Here is a 6,318-nt window from a genome sequence, read left to right as displayed (position 1 = left end):
AGTAGAGATAACCCCGGTAACTATAGGCCGGTGAGCCTCACGTCTGTTGTGGGTAAAGTCTTGGAGAGGATTATAAGAGATACGATTTATAATCACCTAGATAGGAATAATATGATTAGGGATAGTCAGCATGGTTTTGTGAAGGGTAGGTCATGCCTCACAAACCTTATCGAGTTCTTTGAGAAGGTGACTGAACAGGTAGACGAGGGTAGAGCAGTTGATGTGGTGTATATGGATTTCAGTAAAGCGTTTGATAAGGTTCCCCACGGTCGGCTATTGCAGAAAATACGGAGGCTGGGGATTGAGGGTGATTTAGAGATGTGGATCAGAAATTGGCTAGTTGAAAGGAGACAGAGGGTGGTGGTTGATGACAAATGTTCAGAATGGTGTTCAGTTACGAGTGGCGTACCACAAGGATCTGTTCTGGGGCCGTTGCTGTTTGTCATTTTTATAAATGACCTAGAGGAGGGCACAGAAGGTCGGGTGAGTAAATTTGCAGACGACACTAAAGTCGGTGGAGTTGTAGACAGTGTGGAAGGATGTTGCAGGTTACAGAGGGACATAGATAAGCTGCAGAGCTGGGCTGAGAGGTGGCAAATGGAGTTTAATGTAGAGAAGTGTGAGGTGATTCACTTTGGAAAGAAAAACAGGAATGCGGAATATTTGGCTAATGGTAAAATGGTGTGTTGGCCTTTATTGGTAGAGGGATTGAGTTCCAGAGCCATGAGGTCATGTTGCAGTTGTACAAAACTCTAGTACGGCCGCATTTGGAGTATTGCGTACAGTTCTGGTCGCCTCATTATAGGAAGGACGTGGAAGCTTTGGAACGGGTGCAGAGGAGATTTACCAGGATGTTGCCTGGTATGGAGGGAAAATCTTATGAGGAAAGGCTGATGGACTTGAGGTTGTTTTCGTTAGAGAGAAGAAGGTTAAGAGGTGACTTAATAGAGGCATACAAAATGATCAGAGGGTTAGATAGGGTGGACAGCGAGAGCCTTCTCCCGCGGATGGAGGTGGCTAGCACGAGGGGACATAGCCTTAAATTGAGGGGTAATAGATATAGGACAGAGATCAGAGGTGGGTTTTTTACGCAAAGAGTGGTGAGGCCGTGGAATGCCCTACCTGCAACAGTAGTGAACTCGCCAACATTGAGGGCATTTAAAAGTTTATTGGATAAGCATATGGATGATAATGGCATAGTGTAGGTTAGATGGCCTTTAGTTTTTGACTTCCCATGTCGGTGCAACATCGTGGGCCGAAGGGCCTGTACTGCGCTGTATCGTTCTATGTTCTATGACAGTGATCCAGGGTCGGGATTCGAACCCGGGTCCTCGGGGCTGTAGTCCCAGTGCTAGCCACTGTGCCACATGCCACCCTCAAGAACACAAGATAAGAATGTAAAGTACAAACAACATAATTGCTCGGAGGAAAGCATAATGGTGAGAAATATTATGAACACATGCATCAGGCATGGAAGGAACAATATAAAACATTTTACTGAACAAAGAGCCACCAAATTATTTCTTTGGTCCATCCCACTTCCTTAAATATTTTGGTTAGCTTTTAACATAATTAGCGACATTAGTTGCACATGGTTTTCCGAATGGCATTCGATTCTAGTTTGTGGCACCCTAGTGCTGTTTCCCTCAAAGAATGTGATTTTTCCAGTCCTGGGTGCAGCGGTAATTGGGATGGAAGATTTGATGGACCAGCCAAAGACCCGTTGACTTTGGGCTGGATTTTTCAGTCCCGTGGCAGGTCGGACCGGAACATCCATGAAAGTAACAAAATGGCGCAAGGTATTTGCCAGGACCTTATTTTACATTGGCAGATAAAAGCTCTCTGGACAAGGTAAAGATCGTTTACACCCAGTTTATTTCTCTCAGTTTCTCAGTACGGGTATGCTCAGTGACTTAACTCTGGTGGTAATGTTAGATATTCCAAAGCTTCAATTTCTGTACCTTTTAGGAGTTTCTCTGGGACGAGTAGAAGTGAAGTGAGGAGGAAGAGGTTCAGCTACAAGTTGCTGCTGCAAAGTATGGTCAACTGCAGAACAGGCATGAGTGCCAAGCATTCAGAAAGCAAAGTCAAGGGTGCAAGGGACAAAACACTTTGAACAAGCAAACTTTGCAAGGTGTAATATGTGTTGTGATGAAAGGTTCTGGACCTGAGTTAACTCCGTTCCTATCTCCACAGATGCTGCCTGACATATGGAGTGATTCCAGCATTTTATAATTCACAGTGGGCAGAATTTTACAGCCCTTCCGACTAGCAGAATGTCCAATCCCGCCAAAGTCAATGGATTTTTGAACAGCTCACTACATTTTCCAGCCCCACCCCCACCATGACAAGGCTATAAAATTCTACCCTATCTCCTGCCAACACAAGATGGCTGCCTACACCCTTCTGTGCACATGCACTTGTCTGTGCATGCCCAGGAAACTGTGGATGTCAGTGGCTGGATGGGCAGCAAATACAGCTCATTTATGTATGTTATAGATTGTGCAAGAGAAAACTGTGGATTATATTTAACTTTTTACTTTAAAAATTGTTTCAGGTATCTATGAGTGAGTTGCCAAGATTTGTATATAAAAGAACTCAAAATATTCCACAGTCAAAAGAGAAAGCTAAAGGAAATTACCAAGGAGAAACTGAATGTTGTATTTTGTTTTGAATAATATAGCTCTTTCTTGTTAAAAAATCCACTTTTCTAGGAATGTTAATTTAGTTTGGTTCTTCAGTCTCCGTTCTCATTAGGTTAGCTGCGAATTTGAATTTTGCTTAAAAATAAACGAAACAAAATACACTGAGAAAGTGAGTTTCACACTGAGCTTGGTGGAATGAGTAGAGGTCAAGATCTCCAGCGCTCGTAATGACACGAGGTTCTTCATTCAACCAAACGGAGACAACCAAATGGGAACAATCTCCCATAGCGAGCACATATAGCCACGTGTTTCCCAGCACTCGCAGTGGCGGGAAGGACATGGGGGTATTCAACACGACTTGCATTGTATAAGGGGAACAACCCATTTTGTAAACTGGGGCGCTCCACTCGCCGCAACTCCCCAGTGTAGCGAGCGATCGGGACACCATTTCTAAATGGTGTCACGATGTTCGAGGCCCCCAAAGTGATCCCCAACATCCTCCCTGGCCTGAATATACTTGGTACGGGTCCCAGCCCCCTCCGCACCCCTCCAACACCTGCGCAGGGCATCCCCCGACCCGATCGCACATGTGCAAAAATACCAGCTTTGCACTTTGCAGTATCAACCTGACACCATGGCAATGCCCATGCCAGCTGGAAATGCCAGCTGGGCACTTTGGCAATGCCTGGCTGGCATCCAGGTGACACTGCCTAGGTGTCAGGCTAGAACTGCCAGGAGACCCAGGTGACACTACAGTGCCGGGGCACCATCCTGCCCAAAGGGCATGCAGCTGGGGGCCTCCTATCCCCAGGGAGACCCACATGAGTGCTGTGCATCTGGTCCCCATTTGTGGGGACCAGTGCTGAATGGCACTAACTCGAGGTCTCCCAGGCAAAGAGGATGAATCCGAAAGCATCAGTTACCTTGGGAATCTGCACATTAGAGAGAGATGAGCTGTCTCGCTCTAATATGAGGATTTGCCAAAAAGTGATCCCACCCACAATGGGCAGGATTTACATCGCAACGTCTCATAAGATAACGTTGGATCTCGCTAGCCGTTGTGAGCCAGGTAGATCCCGGGAGTGAGGTCCCCCAGTTTTTATCAGCCACGTTGCGCCGCAGTATGCTTCTTTTCCAGCGCAGCATGGCCATTAGATTGCACCCCAGAAGTAAAGACTTACTGTAAAGACCTACAGGAAAAACTTGGATCTGTAAAGACTTAATGACCTGCAACTGCTCGCATTCAAAGCATTGTCTTGCATCTTTGACTTTGTCTATATGCATGTTTCTGGAACCTACCGCTTCATTCACCTGAGGTAGGAGCAGTGCTCCGAAAGCTAGCGATTTGAAACAAACTTGTTGGACTTTAACCTGGTGTTGTAAGACTTCTTACAAATATTTAATATCTGGGAGCTTCTCTCATGTTGCCACAGTTTCAATTAAGATTGCAATGACGTTCTGTAAATTGTCATGACCAATACAAGTATGACAATATTACAAATTTTCCAGCTATATTTTGAAAGGTGAATACAAAACCTGAAAGGTGGCTGCAGCGTATCATGTAACTTTTGACATTTGAACTGTAGACAGTAGAGTCTGCAGCCAATTACTGAACATGGATCTGAGTGAAGAAATCTCACAGCCCATTGTGGAATTCACACATCTCATTATTTAATGGACAAAAATTTTTGACAATGGAGGTTACAGACAACTCATCTCCACTGGGCCATAAGAGACATCTAAATTTAATGGTTGTTGGACAAATGTGAAATGGATCCCATCGACCTTTCATTGCATTATATTGGCTCCGCATCTAAACACAAACTCTCAAGATACATTTCCTAAGCTGACATACTGGGCGGAATTCTCCTTGAAAATGAGGGAAGGACTTTCCCCAACCTGTTTTGACTTCAAGCTTACCTGAGAACCAACTTCCTGAAAATTTGACTACAAGAAGCCTCACAGTTTACTAAGAATTATGGGCGGGATTCTCCATTGCCTGACGCCGATATAGTAATCGGCGATCGGACGGAGAATCCACTCCGACACCCAAATCGGGGTCAGCCCTGGTTTGACGCCAGTCAGCCATGCTCCGCCCCCACGGAAATGGCGTAATCGTGTGGCGCGCTGCACGCCGCTGCAACAGCGTTGATGCATCATTGACATGCCCTCCCGCGATGCTCCGCCCCTGATGGGCCGAGTTCCCGACTGCGCAGGGGATGTGTGGTAGCGTTCGGGAACCCGGCATGGCTGCTGCGGCTGTGTCCAGCGCCCCCACTCCCAGCCGGGATCCATGCCGCTGGCCGGCGGGGTCTTCGACGAGGTCTGGGGTACTGGTGTGGGGTGGCCTGGGGTTACCTGTGGGGTCACGGATGGTGGGTCAGGTCCGTGCACAGCTGGCATTATGTGGTACGGTGCGACCGCTGTAGGTCATTGCTGTGCAAGGCTAGGGACCCAGCCATTCTCCGGTTGTTTTCGGCATGGGAGCCCGGAGTTTCACCCGTCGCCACCGGTAGCCCCTCACCAGTCCCGGAATCGGTCAGGGTTCGGCACCAATTTGTGGGTTGTAAGACGCCCGCAAATTCATCGTTTGAGCTGGCACGTAGCTGCTGAAATGGAGAATCCAGTCCCACATGTTTACTTCAACTAGAAGTATCCACCTATCAAAGAAAATACAGACATGCCACAAAAGAGTGGCTGCAAAAATTATACATTGTAATTTCATTTTTCATTTCTTCATCTGTGTCGAACATTGGTGTCAGTATTAGAGGGTAAAGCGAGTGAGTGAAACCTCCAGGGCAAGTGTAGGATAATAAATAATCTTCCTTATTTTAAAAAATACAAATGAGCTTGTTGCTGGGATTATTTAAATTCGGACAACCGCTCTGAGGGTAAAAGTATACACTCCTCACATATAATAAAACATACAAATTCTGTCTGTGACAAAATACTATTAGTTTCTACTGATTTATCTGAAACTGTTTTATTGTAACAAGTCCACAGGTAATAGCTTGAAAAAGCCATTATAAAAAGAAAGCAATTTATAATTGTCATCACCTTGAGGAACTGGTTAATGCTCAGTACTCTTTCGTTTTGCTGTGTATAATATGACGCCACTTGACTGCAGTATGTTTTTGCATTTGGAAAACAGCAGAAGTGCTCCTTTAAAAAAGGTGAGATAGGGACTCAAACTCACAAGGTAACATAATAATGGGTGAGACAATTGTCTTCACTTCTGGGATCTGAATTCACCACCAGATTAAAAACTAAAAGCTATGCCTGAAAACCTGAAGACTGTCCAGTCTGTTGTAAATGCTGAGAAATCCATGCCTGTAAATTGACTTCACCATTGTTATTTACCTGGAAAGTGCCCCAGCCCAAAGTGGTTGCCGAAACCAGCCAAATAAACCCACTGCTGGGATGAGATGATTTGTCCTTCCTCTCTCTAGGAAGGTGCCTGTAATTGTGCTTCTGAATTACTGCAGGTTTCGAGTTGCAACTTTCAGGTTTCTCCTTCTGTTCCTGTCATTCCATTGTGAAATAATTTGATCAGCCTCAATCATGTCCCCAATAAGCATGTTCCCATAATGCAACATGCTCTCCAACGTGACATAAATTCTCAATCTGACTCAGAGTGGTTGTCTGATGTTGGAAATGAAAAGGAAACGACTCA

The sequence above is a fragment of the Scyliorhinus canicula genome, chromosome 7, assembly GCF_902713615.1.
Source record: "Scyliorhinus canicula chromosome 7, sScyCan1.1, whole genome shotgun sequence".
In the NCBI taxonomy this organism is placed as follows: domain Eukaryota; kingdom Metazoa; phylum Chordata; class Chondrichthyes; order Carcharhiniformes; family Scyliorhinidae; genus Scyliorhinus; species Scyliorhinus canicula.
The sequence above is the reverse complement of the archived record's forward strand: the minus strand, read 5'-3'. Positions refer to the sequence as shown.